General features: G+C 39.7%; 1 protein-coding gene, 1 long non-coding RNA gene and 1 pseudogene across 20 annotated transcripts in view; 2 read left to right on the plus strand and 1 right to left on the minus strand.

Moving 5' to 3' along the window:
* The window catches only part of DLGAP1 (DLG associated protein 1), an 861,456-nt gene that overhangs the window by 722,914 nt on the left and 119,910 nt on the right, over nt 1-18,632 (plus strand). The window lies entirely within an intron of this gene.
* LOC123826041 overlaps nt 9,675-18,632 on the minus strand; it is a 60,852-nt gene continuing 51,894 nt past the window's right edge. Inside the window, exons 2-3 of the long non-coding RNA XR_006786992.1 lie at nt 13,080-13,228; nt 9,675-10,101 (exon numbers count right to left, since the gene is read on the minus strand). This is a non-coding gene — a long non-coding RNA (uncharacterized LOC123826041). The remainder of the gene's footprint in view (nt 10,102-13,079; nt 13,229-18,632) is intronic.
* LOC123826481 lies at nt 13,072-13,220 on the plus strand (annotated as a pseudogene).

Here is an 18,632-nt window from a genome sequence, read left to right on the forward strand (position 1 = left end):
CACTGGTCCAACAGGTGTGCAGAGCAAACAAAACTGCATTCCCCTCCACCCGAAAGTCTTCTGAGAAGAAAGTTTAACATGTTTCTTTCCCCAACATAAACTGAAATAACCCCTTCATTTATTTTAGATTTCTTTTAGATAGCCTTGCAGATGGTTTGTTGAAATCATCATGCACAAAGTCTGTTTGGCTCGAAAAATTAAAATAACCTTACCAATTTGTCTACATTTCCCTGTAACAAGAAACTGAATTTCTTATTTCTGTCTATTAAACTTATTTTCACACTGCATTTTGTGAACTGAACTACAGAAATAACTCCTCAAAGATCCCCATGTTTGTCCTTTATTACCTAATTCTGGAACCCCAAAATACAGTGTTATGAATCCCAATTGCCCTTGGTTGCTTTTCCAAGTAGTCATGTCTTTTTCTTTGCACAAGCCTCCTATCAAAAGTGTCCAAAGGACTGTGAGTCCTGACATCAATACATCCTAGAGGTCTTCTTCCTTCACCTACTTGCATGTGTCCAGCCAGGATCCCTGACATCAGTTCAGTAACAAGGGCATAAAGCTCCAGTGAAAAGTGCTCCCTTCTAGGCCTGACCCCTGTGGCACAGTGACCACCAGGCTGAAGAGCAGGGAACCACTGTATACTCACAGAGATTTAACTCTAAGTTGTTTTGGGAAAAACTGAAAGGGTATCTAGCACTGGACCTTCAAAATGACCATGTCTCACTTAGTCATGAAATGTAATTTTTTCTTTAATCAGGGAGCAGAACCCCTCCTCCTGCTGAAAGAAGCCTGGTTGTGCGCAGCCCCTCGTGCGCACCCCCAGACCCCCATGCAGCACACACCCTCTCAGAGGGCTTTCTGTGCAGCGCTTTCTCCTCACAAATGCAGCGAGGTGACTTGGCTGTCATAATCCTAAATGCTGTCACTGCTGTCTTGTTTTTACATTTTTTAAAGCATCTGTTCTGGGGCTTGTGGTTTTACAAAGCAATCTTAATGTTCCCAATGGTATAATTGCCCAGATATAGCCATGCCTGCTGCTCTGGGAACTGTCAAGATTAGAGGCTCAGCATGTGAAGGCAAATTTAGGAGAAACTTGTGTAATGCAGGGCACATTAATCCCCAAGGAAATTCCTAGTGAAAAGCTGGTGGATGAAGTCTCCCTCTGGCGGCTGCCGAGGTGCGCTCACAGGGGACAGAATGAAAACTAGCTGAAATGCATTCTATGAAATTGTTACAGAGAAAACATTTCAAGGAAACAGGGAATTTATCCATATCTAGTGAACTTTTGAGTATCCCCCCCATCTTCTAAAAGAAAACAAATGAAAAATAGCTACTCATTCTTTGAGTACAGGCCTTCCTAACACTCCATTTCTTCATCAGAAATCAGGACCACAGGTGCCTCACACTTACAGCAATCCTGGCAATTTCTCTTGTTTCCTCTCTCTGCCTAGTTCATTACCAGGCTCATTTACTAGTCCTTTATAATATTTCTCATATTTTCTGCCCTTCCTGTCAATTTCCCCAGCTATAAACATACACTGGCCCAGTAGCATTTAAAGTAGATGTGAGCCCTTGTCCATGTGACCCAGTTGGTTGGAGCATTGTCCCATAAACCAAGGGGCATACTCAGGTTGTGTGTTCAGCCTCCAGTCAGGGAGCATACAAAACACAAACAATATTTCTCTCTCACACTAATGTTTCTTTCCCCCTCTCTTTCTCTCTCTCTCAAAGCAATGAAAAACGTTCCTTGGGCAAGAAAATATATAAATAAATAAATAAATAAATAAATAAATAGCAAGCTAGAACTCCAAGCACACGAATCAGTCTCTCACTGACAGAGCTCCGATTCCTTGTCAGGACAGCTCCAGACTTCCATCCTAAAGACCAGTTATTTCTGGTGATCCTGGCCAGTCTTCACATCATTTCAAAGATTCTGAAATCTAGAATAAGGGGTTTCTATAATGTGCCTGGATCCCCATCCTCCTTCCTAATTGTTCCTTTCCCTGAATGGCCTTGTGACCAGCCTGCACCATCAAGCTCCACCCCTTCGTGAGCTCTGGGTTGATCCCACCTTCAAGGAATTTAGGACGTCCAAATGACCCTTGCTTTCTTTTGTCCTGGCAAGGACATTTTCCTATCTATTTCTGAAACCAAATTCCCATCTTGTCCTTTTTTCTAGGACTTGAATCCTTATCCTCTGTCTTCTTACCTTGTTGCTTAGCTTTCTCTTGCCTTTCTCTTGCCCCGCTTAATACCAGTCGCAGGAGCTCTGCCAACAGGCTTCACTGACTTTTTGGTTATTTCCTCTTTCTAATCTAGCAGGTGTATCTCTCCAAGTATGAGCCTTTTTGCTGCCCATGGAGCTTAAATTCTTCCAGCTACACAACTTGCTCAGACACCAGCAACTTTGTTGAGACCACCTGCCCCTAGCAGGGTGCATATAGGACCCTACTGCCTGCCTCACCCCACTGGTTCTCACATCCAGGAGAGCGTTCAGGAAGAAGCCCAGCATCTTGGGGGCACCTCTGCACAGAAGATCCATTCCCCTGCCAGGCTCTACCCTAGGGGTCCACTATGCCTCTCTTCTGTGGACATCCCACAGGAAATGCAAACAGGGTGACAACTTGTGCATCCCTGGCTTTTACTTATGGAGTAACCTTTCCCAACCCTGTCCAAGCCAGTGAACGACTCACAATTGCACACCATAAAGCACCCCTGCTCTTTTAGAATGTAAAGTGGCCTCCCGGTAGTCATCCACAGTGAATAGTAAATGCATACATCTCAACTTTACTGTGGCATCTTGACACACATTTAAAATCTTAAACAGCACTGGCTGGTGTAGCTCAGTGGATTGAGTACAGGCCTGTGAATGAAAGGGTCGCTGGTTCGATTCCCAGTCAGGGCACATGCCTGGGTTGCAAGCCAGGTCACCGGTTGAGGGCCTTATGAGAGGCAACCAATATCTCTCACACACTGATGTTTCTCTCCCTCTCTTTCTCCTTCCCTTCCCCTTTCTCCAAAAAAAGAAATACATAAAATATTTTTTAAATAAATAAATAATCTTAAACAGTCACTTGCAGGAACTCTCTGTGGCTCTCTGTGTCACACACAGCCCATCCCATGACTCCTCCATGATTTTTGAGATCATACTGCACCCTGGGCCCATAATATGCCAGCACAGCTTCAAATGGAATGTTTTGTCTTCTTCATCACCCAAAGTCCAAACTTCCCCTTGGACTCAGCCCTCCAGAGCTTCTTCACACGAGCCTCTTCCCTACTCCAGGCCTTGGTGGCCAGCCACAGTGCTCCAACTTCCTGCCCCTTGCTGGCCTGAGCTCAACCAGCCAGCACAGAATTCATCAAATGTTTAGAACCCTCCTTCCACCTTGCCCTACAATCTTCTTTGAGTTTACAGCACTGTCATCCTCTTTAGCCCATATTATGATGCGAATATTCTGTAGAAACCAGAGTCCTCACTGATTTCCAGGGAGGGTATGACTGCTTCAGGAGGCTCCAACACAGGACCCCCGTCATACCTTCTCACCATTAACCAGAGCATCACACAGCGACATTACACACGGAAGAATGCCATACCCTGGAGATCCATACTGCCAAGTTGGTTATTTCTCTCTGTTTCACGTAGTATTTTGCTCCTCTGATAAGATCAGACAGTTTGTACACCTAGAAAGCCACCGTCAGCCTTCTTCAGCTGCTAAAGCAAGCGGTACCAGCACTTGAACCCTCAGCAATAGAGACGCAAAGGTTAAATGGGCCCCCTAGCTACCTCCTCACCCAACATGCAATCCCTTTTGTCCTTTTCAAATAAACAAATTTTCATTGGAGGAAAATACTTCCATTTTAATTGACTGGGACGCTCTGACTTTGACTGTGAAATCACAAAGGAGTCATGGCCCTGAATATAATCATAGTCATAATCTTAAATTGTGCTGAATCAATTATTATGGACATCTGACTTTCCCTTTTTTCTTTATCTAATCATATTCAGCAAGAAGCCACACCACAAATCTGATATACATCTATGTAGCAATTACCTCCATATTAAACAGGTTTTCTGACAAGTTTATGCCTGGGCAGAGTATAATTAAATATTTTGCATTTCTTCAACATACAGATTAGTGTATGTAGAAAAGAGAAAAATCAAGTGTTAGAAAACATGTTTTGCCTCATGTTTGCTCCTAGAAATTAGCAATGCAATGGCTTGTCTATTGAGAAACCCAGAATGCCTTAAGTAAAGAGTTGAAGATCTTTAATAGTGACCAGGGTGCTGGCTTATGATGGCAATGCTGCCTGGCTTTCATGAACATGAGCAAGTCCACAATTAGTAACCTAGATCCTAGCTCCACTTCACCAGCATGCCTGCCTCATTGGCTAGTTCTGGAACCCTGGAGAATCTGGTTGAATTTCCAGGGACACAGCTTCTTGATTTCCTAACAGAAGAGAAAAGTTAATAAAGAAGGTTGGTTGCTGACAGTAATTCAGAGCTAATGTTCATTCCCTCATGAGCATAACAGGACAACCCAATAACAGGAGAGCGTTTTGAAGCTTTAAGTGCTGAATAGTTAGCAAACAGCTGCCATATGCAGATCTCTGCCAGACCTGTGCATCTGACCCTCACTTGTCAAAAGAGGTTGCCTTCCCAGGGCTTGAACCACTGCCAATGTAAATAAACAGGAAAGGTATTGAGCGACCTTGGAGAGCTAATGCCTCTCTAATCCACTGTAAATTGAGAGTGAGGGTGGGCCATAGAGTACATTGTTACAAGCTACTCTGATGTCCAGTAAAGGAATAAACTGCTAATTAAAATGATAAAATTGCCTTTGAACGCCGGAGATCACTTGAACTTTATAATTGACTCTTACAATGTGCTTTGGATGTCCATACACAATTATTAATTTTTAGGGGGGATTCATTTTGTTTTGTATTAGCAATAAAAACACTCCAAAAAATACACATGATGAAAATGATTGCTTCTCTCCTTTTGCAGGAGGCACTTAACCTTTCATCTTGAACTGTATTGCATTACTGGAGGTGGCCTATGAGCAGCCAGCAATTTGTTTCCTTTGATATTATTCTGATGATATATTAACTTATCAGTACATTTCTCAGAGTTCTCCTAAGGGTAACTCCTTATATATTAAGATGAACGAAAGAAAATGACTTGAACAAATATAGAGAAAAACATGGAAAAAAAAAACATGGGCCATCATCTTGTCATTTTCAGGATTTTCTCTTACCTTTCCCTGTGTAAAGTATTAAAGTAAAATATTAACTTAATTCCTCAACCCTTTTAAAAAATATTATTGTATGGTAGAATTACAGAATTATTTAGGCCAATATTTGGTATGTTTTTATAGCAGTAAATGTAAATACAGGCCAATACATTTAAAAATTTTTATTGATAAAAGTTTACTTGCTCAAAGCTATATTCATGTTAATTTAACCTTTCTGAGCAATTTTTTGTTCATCTGACTAATGTTTTTTCAAATTAGCCTATTAACTATGGAAATCATCTGGCCCAAATATAAAAGGAAGCTGCCTTTATCAGGAATGGTCTTTATGTGGGTGCTTTTGAAGTTTCCTACTAAACCAGACCCTCATATGTGCCTTTGATCTCTACCAAATCCTGTTTTGTATAGCAGGCAGATATTGTCTTATTTCCTAAGTTATGTTTGCTTCTTCCTCACATTATTAGAAGCCAGCTACCCTAAGTAATATGAACCATAAGTCTTGGTTTTAGTGAATAATGACATGAGATGTGGAGCCTAATTCTGTTGTTGGGGATCAAAAACCTAATAAATCAGGAGACTTGAAGGGAAAAATTATGTGAAAACTAAAAAAGAACAGACATTATAAGGAAATTCCCATAGAAATAAATAGTCAAAGAAGAATGAGGAAACTAAGAGATCAATCACTTCCTTTCCTCATTTCTTCTTAAAACTTCCTTCTTCTCTAATGTGCTTCTATCAGCCTACGCTTTCTCTGGGCACTTCAGTCACTTCATCCCATAACACACCTCAAAGACCCTGGGACTAGCCCGTCATTCCTGGCCATGCAAAGACATGCTGCTTCAGAATCAAAGTCTTCAAGTCAGAAGGAATAAATGGTAGCAGAAAGAGACTTGACCTTTGATGGTGAACACACAATACAATACATAGATGACATATTATAGAATTACACACTTGAAACCTACATAATTGTATTAAATAATGTCACCCCAATAAATTCAATAAAAATTAAAAAATGTCCCCAAGTCACCTTGGAATCCCCAAAGATTTCTCCAAGAGCTAAACCATGATCAAGTCATTATTTCCTTCCTCAATATTGCACACTCAAACCCTGACTCAGCCCTCAGGATACCACAAATAACCCTAGAGCTTAGATATTTTTAACAATGCTTAGGAATTTCACAAAAACAAGGGGAGTGGGGACTTCTGTCAGCATTTCTCCAACTATATTCCAGGATTTCATGAGGTACTCTAGAAAAAAACTAACAAAAAATATATATATATCTCACCTGTTGAAATACAGTCATACCTCAGTACTTGTCAGCTTCAGAACTTGGCATACCCTGTACTCATTGCATTTTGATGAGAAAAAAGTGTTTCAGCACTCGGTGCTTGCTCGAGACTTGTCGCACTTGCTAGAACTTGCAGGAGTCACCATGCCGCCCCGCAAGTGAAAATGCTTCATCATTTGTTGCTTGAAAAATTCGTTGGGTACTCATCGGTTTCAATACTTGTCACGAGTTTCAAAATGAATTAACAAGTACGGAGGTACCACTGTATATTTGAGTATATCTCAGATGTAAACCTCTAAGGAAATTACAATCTCGTTACCTAAGAAACCGTACAGTAGAGAAACCTCTTTAATTCTCATTAATCCAGAATTTTCCAAATTGCTCTAAACACAAAATCTTTTTTTATCTCAAAACATATGTTTGTATCTCTTAGGACCAGTCTTCCAAAACTTACAATTTAAGAAAAAGTGAATGGCTCTGGCACATTGACCTGGGTGTATTTGTATAGGTCCAAATACTAGACACAGGAAACTGTAACTTTATATCCATCACCCATATTTCAGTTTGCTGAGGTGGGTAACACTCCTTAACATGTACCAGCATACCATTGAAATAGTTAATTACCTTCTCTTTTTCATGATGATGTTTAGAGGGAGGAAATGATAGATCCACTAGAAAAAGGATACATGATACATGTTGTCTAATATACACAAGGACAGAGATTATTTTTCAGACATTCAGAGTATCACAAAAATGAGGGCAACCTGACCCTGGCCAATGAGAAATCTAAAATTACATTTCTGAAATCCATTAAAGGTCAAATGGAGAATACAGCTTATTTGACAGCTGGGTTTCTAACGTTATTGTTCTAGCTGATGAAAAGATTTGTCATTTAAAGGTATCAGTTATAGTCTAAGATCTGGGAACAGTTTGGAGCATTTACAAGCAGGTACATAAATGAACTTAAATTCTGCTAGAAATCACTGACCCTGCTTTGCAAATAATACAATAATAATACAAAGAATATTCTCCAAAGATTTGTTCTTAATTTAGTAAGCATTTGTTCAGAGCTTTGTTCTGCAAAAACATATGTTACAAGGAGACAGGATACAGGAGTAGGACCTTAAAACCTTTCTAGAGAGACAGATACATGCATGAACCTCATGTATATATCTTAGGGAAGACACAAAACTGGAGCAAAGTGGAGGCTTACTAAAGGTTTGCTGGTTATGAGTAAGCTAATTTCAGGGTTCTCAATTGCACCATTTCATTATCAAATCTGTTTCTCATAAATACTTGCTTTGAGGGTTCTGGAGACCATAAAGGAGGCCGGATGAAAGAAGCCACAATCTCCCGTATACATGAGGTTCATGCAAACATGTCAGGAATCCACGAGGGGAGGAGATGGGAGGGCAGACACTGCCAGATGTTTCCCAGCCATCCCAGATTACCCCTTAACCCATTCCTCAGCTTCTTAGCCGTTTGTCATCTTTAAGTAGTAAAAATTTTTATTTCTTATTTTAGTTTTGTGTTGTCTTTTTTTACATACCTAGAATATAATACCTTAAACTAAAGGTAATAAAGTAATTATTATCAACAGTAACAATCTATAGTTTAAGATATTGTGGGAGCCTCATACAAACAGGTATTTCACATTTTTCTTTTGTTTAGGATTTTTCAGAATTACATTGATCTTTCCCTTAAGTCACCAGGATGTCCAATTCTATTTCCCAGGTCAGCTTCTCTCTGCTTCCCTTCACAGTGCTGGATTTCTACTTTGCATCTTATTCCTCCATCTGATTTAAGTCACACAGATTCTTTCATGTGAATCAAGAAATTTAGAGCTGATAACCATTATCCATAACTACATACATTTTAGATGGAAAAATAATTGTCTTACAATGTTATTAAATTTTAAATCAGTCTTTGAGGTTTGGGATAATTACCTTATTAAAAAGCTGCTACTTGTTCAGAATTGCCCTTCAATAATACAGGTTGTTCAATTTGTGTGGGGAGGGTTTTGTTCATTTAAAAAAAATTTTTTTAAGATTTTATTTATTTTTGGTGAGATGGGAGGAAGGGAGAAAGAGAGGGAGAGAAACATAGGCCAGTTGCTTCCTGCATGCGCCCAACTGGGGACCTGGCCCGAAACCCAGACATGTGATCTGACCAGGAATCAAAGCAGTGACCTTTTGGGTCGCAGACCAGCACCCAGCCTACAGAGTCACACCAGCCAAGGCTTCTTCAGTCATTTTTATAATCATCATATGTACTTCACTTCCTAGAATAACATTTGTTTTGTGTATTTTTTTTACATTGAGTTTCCAGTTTTTTCTTGGAAAATATTTTCTCCAAGTAAATTTTTTATTGCCAGCAACACATTCAATACTTTCAGTATTTCTAAAAGCACTTTTCCATTGTGGTGACCTTATATCATTAGTGACTATTATCAAAGCTTGATCTATTTAGAGCTTGGTTCCACATATTCAAGAGTAAATGTTATTCATAGTTTTGATAATTCTAAATTTGGGGGCCAATTTCTTATCAGATTTGATAGAATCATCATCTCACCATCATGTTTAACTTATAAAGTGATTAAAGAAGAGCTATATAGCAAAGCAACTCAACTTTTCTATTTTGTTGTTTACATATGCTCACATTAGTATTATCTGTAATTTTTTAAAAGATTTTATTTATTTGTTTTGAGAGAGAGGGAAAGGGAAGGAGAAAGAGGGGGAGAGAAACATCAATGTGTGGTTGCCTCTCATGTGCCCCCTACTGGGGATCTGGCCTGCAACCCGGGCATGTGCCCTGACTGGGAATGGAACCAGCAACCTTTTGGTTTGCAGGCCCATGCTCAGTCCACTGAGCTATACCAGCCAGGGCCTATTATCTTTAATTTTTAAAACTATCTTTCTATTTTATGAAAGCTAAGTCAGTGAAAACCAGATAATGTAATCAGAAAACCCTTCTAATGGTGCACCTATCAGCTGAAGTACATGAAAGGGCACTGAAAACAAAGATTTGAGAGAGGATGCCAGTATCGGTTTCTTATTGATATTATAATAAATCATCACAAAATTGGTAACTTAAAACAACATGAATTTATTATCTTAGAGTCCTGGGAGGTTAGAACTATAGCATGGGCTTCCCTTGGCTAAAATCCTGTTGACAGGGCTTCTACATTGCTTCCAGAGACTCTAAGGAAGAATCTATTTTGTTTTTTTGGCTCTTAGAGGCTGCACACATTCCTTGGCTTGTGGCCACTTCATCCGTCTTCAAAGCCAGCAATGGCTGATCAAGTCTTTCTTATTCTGCATTGTTCTGACTCTGACCCGCCTATCTTTGTGGGGCCATTATTCCACCTATTACAATGTGTCCAACATCTGTTCCATGAGAAGGACCCCATGCTCCTACTCACTCTTAAAGGGTGAGTGGTATGCACACTTCTTTATTAATTTCAAAAGGCTACTTAGAATATGACCAATGATTTCTTTGGTTTAAGCTGGAACTCTTCTCTTCCTGAGGCAATTGAAGTCTCTTCCCATGATGAAGGCCTGTAGGGCAAAAGAAAAATTGCAGGAAAGAAACACCTTTATATAAAGTCTCCATTGCTCTCCACAGCATTAATATAAGGGAATATTAATATCAGGGAGCTGAATCAAACATGCAATATTTGTCATTATCATAACCAATATAGACTTTAAATGATGCTGCTAATACCATGGACAGTGCAGCTCTGCTACAGTTCTCAAAACAAAACAGTCTTTCTCCATCCTTACTTACTATTCTGTCAGGGATTCCAGTCACACTTGACCACAATTGTCAGGTTTGCAAGAACGACTTCATGCAGCATTGCCTTGGTAAGCCTTGCTACTACACCATTCCATACTGAATACCAATTATTTTGTATGATATGAAGACCCCCTCTGTTTCTAGGTTTATCGTTCTCTTACAATGAGAATCTAAAGGGGAGCACTTTTGGATTTGCACTAGGAGACACTCAGTGCTAGGAAAATACACCTTGTTCTTTTTCATGTTTCTCTCTTTTGGTTGCTAATAGTGCCTCACACTTAAATCCACTTCTTCACAAAAGAACATTTTTGTTAAATTATAACTACATCGAGGAGTAAGAAGGATGCAGCTATTATTTACCAGACTGCAGGCTTGTTAACAATGCTCAGGATTCTTATTTTCAATGCTTAGTGGAAAAAAAAAAAGTTCTTTTTAAGTAATGACAAATGTTAAAGTATTGGAACCAAAAAGAAAAACCTAGGAGTAATCTGTGTTTACAGCTTCCTCATTCAAATAATCCTTAGACATTTTTCACTATCTGCAAATCCTTGCTTGACTTTATCAGAGAGCTTGGCAAACTATGCTGCTTTCTCTTATAATACTGTTTGCAGTGCTGCCAGCTAATGATGACCCTGTACATGCTGGTGTGGTTTAAGTGCTTGGTTGTATCAGAAATCATGATTTTCTAGAACAATTACCTCTGATTTATTTTCCTCTTTCATCAGAATCTCAGCATTTTTTCTTGGCAAGTGAAAGACTCTTTCCCCAGGCTCTGCCTAGTGTCTCTCAGACCAAGCCTCCAACTGCCCTGATGGGGGTGCCCCAGCGCCCTAATATTTTTCCTTCCTCAGTTTTCATAGATGATTAATGACTGTAGCATGTCATAGAATTGTGGGTGAATTACTTTTCAACTGGTCTGATTGAGAAAGAGAAACTGATTCATGCAATGAAAGTGGATGAGTCCCAACTTTAAGAAAATTATGAAAATGTCTGATTGGATCATATTGTTTACATGTGATATTTTACAAGCTGTCACCTCTCGTGGGGAACATCTTTCAGATCAATAATAGAATACAGTTATTTGACCAGCTGGGTTTGACCGACTGCATCAAACACCGCTGTTTCTGTTCTTAAATAATAATAGGCACCAAGTATTGACCCCTTTTAAGTTTCAGAAACATTTCTATGAGGTTACATCTGTGACCTCATTTAATCCTGTCACACCACTGAGGGTATTACTTGTCCCATTTTACAAGGGAAAAAAATTAAGAATCTTGAAGAATAAATAATTTGCCAAAAACCTTGCACCTAGTAAGAGACCACAATACCACAATCCCGCCCAGATACTAATTTTATTTCATTCACTTTTTCTTACCATAATTTCTCAACAATATGGCAAATGGTGTTTATCTTTTACATTCTTATGAGTATTCTCTGAGATGATTTAGTACTCCTTAATTATTTGCTTAAAGCCTCATTTCCTCTCTGTGATGATAATCCTTTGTCTGCTCTTCATTATTAGGGAAATTCCTCATATGGAGAAAGCTGCAGCTATGTTTATTTCTAGCCATTTATACAGTCATTATTTCATCTTTGGTGTTTAGTTGGGCCTCTAGAACTGAAATGCACCATTTATCATCCCAAATAGAGATGAAAAAAATGTTTCTCTTTTAACAGATTTGGAGGCTTTCCAAGTCCACTCTTTTCTCTATAAAACCTCAGGCTGAGTTTCAATGAAGCTATTTCTTTTTATACGGTTCTATCAGAACAGTTCTTGCTTATATATTGTTATTTTTAGTTTGGGTTGTTTATTATAAAGAGAAACTAAATTAATCTCTTCATATTTTTATATATTTGGCCTTTTCTCACTTGATTTCAGCATCTTCCCCATATTTTATCAGTTAGAGTACTCAATAAAAAATACACATTCAATGTATTTTTTAAAGCTTTGGACACAATAATCAATCCAACAACATTCGAGTGATGGAGAAAGCACCTAGGAGTTCCATATTATAGAGCGTTCCCTAGAACCCAGTAAGAAGTCCTGTGCCTACACACGGCACCAGTCCCCAGAGTCAGAATCAGAATTACAGCTGGAAGAGACTTACTTCATCCAGAGTAGCTGTCTCATTACAGATTAGGCAACAAAGATCAAATTAACTTAACAATAGTCAAACATCTTTTTAGAGAAGCGTCAGGACTCAAATCTATGCCCTTTGATTCATAAGTTAATAGCATCTTTAGAAAACTTAGAAACTTGGAGAGATTTGGGCCTAATTCCTTTTCTCATTTATGTTCTTTATTATATAACTAAAAATTGGTCATGTGGCCTTGGACTTTATCTAGAGCTTTTTCCAAAATATAATAGTCTCCTAGTAATAACATACTGGCTTTTTGCAGAGAAAAAGGAAATAAATATGAACCCAAGTATAGGGAATCTGCAATTTATCCAGCAGTATCAATTTGTATAAATATTTTATATGCCATTTGGTGAAGACAGATAAGCATTTTATTTAGTCATTATCATCTATCATATAAGATAACTAGAAATCAGAGTTCTTTGAAGATGGCTATTAAAAAAATACCCTTGAGTTTTAAAATGCCTCACATTTTTATTAGCATCACACAGTGAATAGTTGTCAGTCTGTGGAACTGGAAGCATAGCTTTCCTCTGAAGATCCTGGCAAGAGACATTCTTTTTTACAGATACTCTTGGTCACAAATTACTGTGAAAACTGACCTGGCAGAGGAGATAACCATGATCCTGAAGGTAGTTTCCCCAGAGCAAGGCTCACTCACTGCACTCCAGGTGTGCTGACCCCTGCAATTTCCCCAAGTGTCAGAAATGCAACTGCATTATTTGTGGTAGTGGGGAACTGCAGTTGGGAGCTGGGGTGGAAACAAAAGAAAGAAAGAAACAGGAAAAAAAATCATTGTTATAAATGCCCTTTGTTAATTCTTCCAAGACATCATCTCTAACCCTAAAAAATGACTGAAAAATGAGAAGGTAGTGTTGTTTTCCAGTCCATGTAAACCTCTTGCAATTTCTCTAGAATGATGCCTATTCATATTTCCCTGCTCTGGCCATGGAAGCAGTGATTGACTTGAATCCTGGGCAGACTCCATGTTTGTGCCTATAAACTGAGTTGAAATCAACCTCTCTGCTTTCACCAACACAGCCAAACCCCACACTTACTCACATCTCGCCAGATCAGTTGTGATTCCAGACTTGGTCCCATCCCTTTGGGACTAGCCTTCTTAGCTTGCTCTGCTCACCTTTCAGCATGATTACAGAAACCAGACCAGGTAGCATAGGTTCAACAGAGACCTTCTCCCTTTGTCCTAGTTCCAAGTATGTGAATGATAGCATTTGTGTGTAGAGAATGCTACCATGGGTAAAAACAGTATTTTCCCCTACATTTTTTATGACTAAGTTTTGAGGATGAAGCAACAGAACACATCTTACGACAGGATAGAATATTTAAAATCAGGACTTCCTCAGAAAATTTAGACTCTATGATCAATTCCAACCTGTAGTATTTTCTTCTGCCCTCAAGCCTGTGATGTTACCACTGTCCAGTCTCTCTATACCCCCACATATCTGTACATTTGGGATAGGTGTGGAGGCAGAGTTCAATGAACATTTTGTTATTTTCTTCATTTAACCCTAAGCAGCGTGGAGTGATAATTTTGATTGGTTTTGTGCCTATTTTGCTTTAGAAATGATATGGAGATAACAAATTGGGATTTTTAGCCAGTCTGACTTGTCATGCTACTGACTTGACGCCATCACAGGACAAGAATATGCACCGTCAACTAGAGACATGAAAGCCACAAACCTTAACCAAGATCTCCTGGAAGGAACTGCTGTGCTATTCTTTTTGGGAAATTATTCACACTTTATACTATTCCCTTGGGAAATATCTCCACAACCTAACAGAAGTCAGAAAACCATAACAACTCATGTCCCTATTGGCCTTCTTAAAGAGCCAAGTCAGCAGAGAGCTCGCAGGCCACAGTGAGTCTCCCACAAACTCTGTAATGTGTGCTGCACATGTGTCTGCTAGTGACTGGTGAGGGGCTGAGCACAGGGTGACTGAACTGTGGGGAGTGGTTATAAACTCTAGACAGCAGTATCACGCTCTTTCCTTGTATTTGTGCTTTGTTCCCTGTGAGACTCGAGGTTAATTGTATCAATCCAGAGCTGTGTTTCTCTAGAAGTAAAAGTTGATGTTAATTCTCACAACAAAAGGAACGATAATGTTGTCACACAAACCCTTTTATGGTTACAGAGATCTCATTCTTTATTATGTTAGGAGGGCCAACTAGAACAGAATTAAGGAATAATTATAAGAGAATGAAGGTCAACAAGAGCTTCTGTGAAAATGTAAAAATTTCCTGGGGGGAAATGAGAAAATGGCATTTGTGGCAAAGACACAGGGGCCTGGTTGATCAATAACACAATAGTCACAACTTAAGCATGGACCACCAGTGATGGTCACAGCTGTTCTTGTTCACTGACCTCTTTTGTGAGCTGGGGATTACCCCCAACACACAGAAATACAGAACGCATCCCACACGCATTTGTCATGCAAATATCCTGCACATTGTGATGTATAGAAGAAATTGCTTACGCTTTCATTTGCTAGAGTTTTGTTCTATATTTAGGTATAAAAGAGCAGTTTCTAAGACAACTAGAGGAGAAAAATCCAATTTTAAGTCTTCTATAATGGCTTACAGACTAGATGGAGGTGTAGGTAAATGCTATACTCACATCGTCCCACAACACACATCAAAATTACAACTAAACCACAGAACAACCATCATTCAGAACTGCCTGAAATCTACCTGAATGGAAGTGCTACAACTGAAGATATAAAGAAGAAGCCACATAGAGACTGGTAGGAGGGGCAGAGACACAGAAGGGGCTGGATGGTCCCACATTCATGTGTGGCAGATAAAAACTAAAAGGGATATCTTGGCTTGCAAAGGTACCCTGTGAGGAGCAAGGGGTCCCAGCCCCATGTCAGGCCCCCAGCCCAGGGTTCCAGTGCAGAAAAAGTAATCCCCATAACTTCCGTCTGTAAAAACCAATGGGGAATGGGGCTGAGGGAAACAGAGGGCTCCTGGAGTCCCAAGCAGTTCCTTGTAAAGGGCCCTCATGGAGACTTCCTCAGATTCACTGCCTCTCAGGTCCAGCACTGAGACAACAGCTAGAAAAGCACCAGGTATATACTGAAATATGAGAAGGAACTAAATCTCTGGCATTAGGGTGAAAGCTGGAGGGGCAACTTTCTTCCAGACAGAAGTGCTGGCAGAAGTCATTGTTCTTTTACTGAGCCCTCCCCTGACAAAGCGGGCATGTGGGCATTATATCTGAATCTCTATCAACCTTGCTATCACTGTTGACCCTGCCCTGGTAATTATCTGAGACCCCCACCACACCCAACTTTTGGGCCCACCCAAAATGTTTCCAGTTTCTTTTCCATACAAATAGCCCATCTTGGCTCATGCTTCAGACTTTATTAACATCTCTTAAACAAGCAACATCTGACCTTGGCAAGCTCCATACCTTTCAGTGGCCCCAGCCCAGCACTAGCAGCAGCTGGCCTCGGTCTGAAGCTTGACCTCTCCTGGGCACCACCAAACTCAGCACAAGTAACAGCCATCTGCAGATTACTTTGTAGCCCATACTGGGAAGCACCAGGCAGAATACAAGCAGCAGATGGCCTTGACCTGTACCTCCCAGGAGGCCCTAGAGCCTGCATACCCAGTAAACAGCTCCAGATTACATCAAAGCACCACCCATTCACTTTTACAAGCAGCACACTCAAGGGTCAGGCTCAGTGGGTACAAGAGCCCCACTGAAGTAAGCCTTGCTCTGTGCGGTGGGCCCCTGCACAGCTGATCATTCATGGTGGTCACAACCAGTCCTTGCAGCCAATCAGCCTGGGGGTAATCCCACCCACTGATACACCAACAGCAATCAAGGCTCAACTACAACAGGAGAGTGTACACAGACCACACAGTGGGTGTGCCTTGAGTACCCACCTTGAGCAATAGGGAAGGCTGTGCCACTGGACCCTACAGGACACCTACTATATAAGGCTGCTCTACCAAGCCTGGGAGAAGTAGAAGCTCTACATAATACACTGAAACAAACACAGGGAGGTTACAAAATGAGGGGCCAAAAAACACATCCCAAATGAAAAAACAGAGCAAAACTCCAGAAAAGGAACTAAACAAAGTGGAGACAATCAAGCTACTAGATGCAGAGTTCAAAACACTGGCTATAAGGAGACTCAAGGAACTTAGTGAGAAACTCAACAGCAAAAGGAGATCTGGTCAGAAACTAAGGAAACATTAATTAAAATAAAAAACAATTTATAAGGAATTACAGTACAGTGGATGAAGCTGAGACTCACATGAGCAATTTGGAATATAAGGAACAAAAAACTAAGTACAGCATGTACTTCACTTGGTGACGAAAATAGACATATGATTCCAGGAAGCACAGAGATTCCCAAATGAGGTGGATGCAAAGAGGCCCACTCCAAGACACATTATAATTAAAATGCCAAAGGTTAAAGACAAAGACATAATCTTAAAAGCAGCAAGAGGAAAGCAGTTAGTTATAAGTAACTGTAAGACTGTCAGCTGATTTCTCAAAAGAAACTTGTCAGGCTAGAAAAGATTGGTAAGAAATATCCAAAGTGATGAAAAGTAAGGACCTACAACCAAGATTACGCTATTCAGCAAAGCTGTTATTTAGAATCCAAAGACAGATAAAGAGCTTCCCAGACAAGAAAAACTAAAGGAGTTCATCACCACCAAACCATTATTATATAAAATGTTAAAGTGTCTTCTGTAAGAAGTAGAACAAAAATATGAATGATAATATGGCAATAAATACAGTATCTATCAACAATTGAATCTAAAAAACAAAATAAAGAAACCAGCAGAACAGAAACAGAATCATAGATATAGAGAACGGTTTGGTGGTTGTCAGATGGGAGGGGAATGGGGAAATGGGCAAAAAAAGTAAAAAGATTAAGAGGTACAGATTGGTAGTTACAGAATTGTCATGGGGATATAAAGTATAGCATAGGGATTAGAGTAGCCACAGAATTTATATGCTTGACCTATAGACATGAACAATGGTGGGGGTATTGCCTGAGGGATTGGGTTGCACTCTGTGGATAGGGGGCAAAAGGGTAAAATTGGGACAACTGTAATACATATTACAGTTGTAAAATATATTAAAAATTACATTTTATTGATTATGCTATTACAGTTGTCCCATTGTTCCCCCTTCACTCCCCTCCACTCTGTACATCCTCTCCCACCCACATTCCCCTCTTTAGATCATATCCATGTGTCATACTTATAAGTTATTTAGCTTCTACATTTCCCATACTATTCTTACCCTCCTCTTGCCTATTGTCTACCTACCATCTATGCTACTTATTCTCTGTACCTTTTCCCCCTCTCTCCTCTTCCCACTCCCCTGTTCCCTCCATGTGATCTCCATTTCTGTGGTTACATTCCTGTTCTAGTTGTTTGCTTAGTTTGTTTTTGCTTTTGTTTTTGGTGTGGTTAATAATTGTGAGTTTGCTGTTATTTGACTGTACATGTTTTTTATCTTCTTTTTCTTAGATAAGTCCCTTTAACATTTCATATAATAAGAACTTGGTGATGATGAACTCCTTTAACTTGACCTTTTCTGAGAAGCACTTTGTTTGCCCTTCCATTCTAAATGAAAGGTTTGCTGAATAGAGCAATCTTGGATGTAGGTCCTTGCCTTTCATGACTTGGAATATTTATTTCCAGCCCCTTCTTGCCTGCAAGGTCTCTTTTGAGAAACCAGCTGACAGTCTGATGGGAACTCCTTTGTAGGTGAATGTTCCCTTATCTCTTGCTCCTCCTAGGATTCTCTCCTTCATTTTAACCTTGGGTAATGTAATTATGATGTGCCTTGGTGTGTTCCTCCTTGGGTCCAACTTCTTTGGGACTCTCTGAGCTTCCTGGACTTCCTGGAAGTCTATTTCCTTTGCCAAATTGGGGAAGTTCTCCTTTATTATTTGTTCAAATAACTTTTCCTCTTGTTGCTCTTCCTCTTCCCCTTCTGGTACCCCTATAATTTGGATGTTGGAACATTTAAAGATGTCCTAGAGGTTCCTAAGCCTCTCCTCATGTTTTTGAATTCTTATTTCTTCATTCTTTTCTGTTTGATTGTTTCTTTCTTCCTTCTGGTCCACTCCATGGATTTGAGTCCCAGTTTCTTTCCCATCAC

This window comes from Phyllostomus hastatus, unplaced genomic scaffold (assembly GCF_019186645.2).
Source record: "Phyllostomus hastatus isolate PE091 unplaced genomic scaffold, TTU_PhHast_1.1 phas_contig_80, whole genome shotgun sequence".
Lineage (NCBI taxonomy): Eukaryota > Metazoa > Chordata > Mammalia > Chiroptera > Phyllostomidae > Phyllostomus > Phyllostomus hastatus.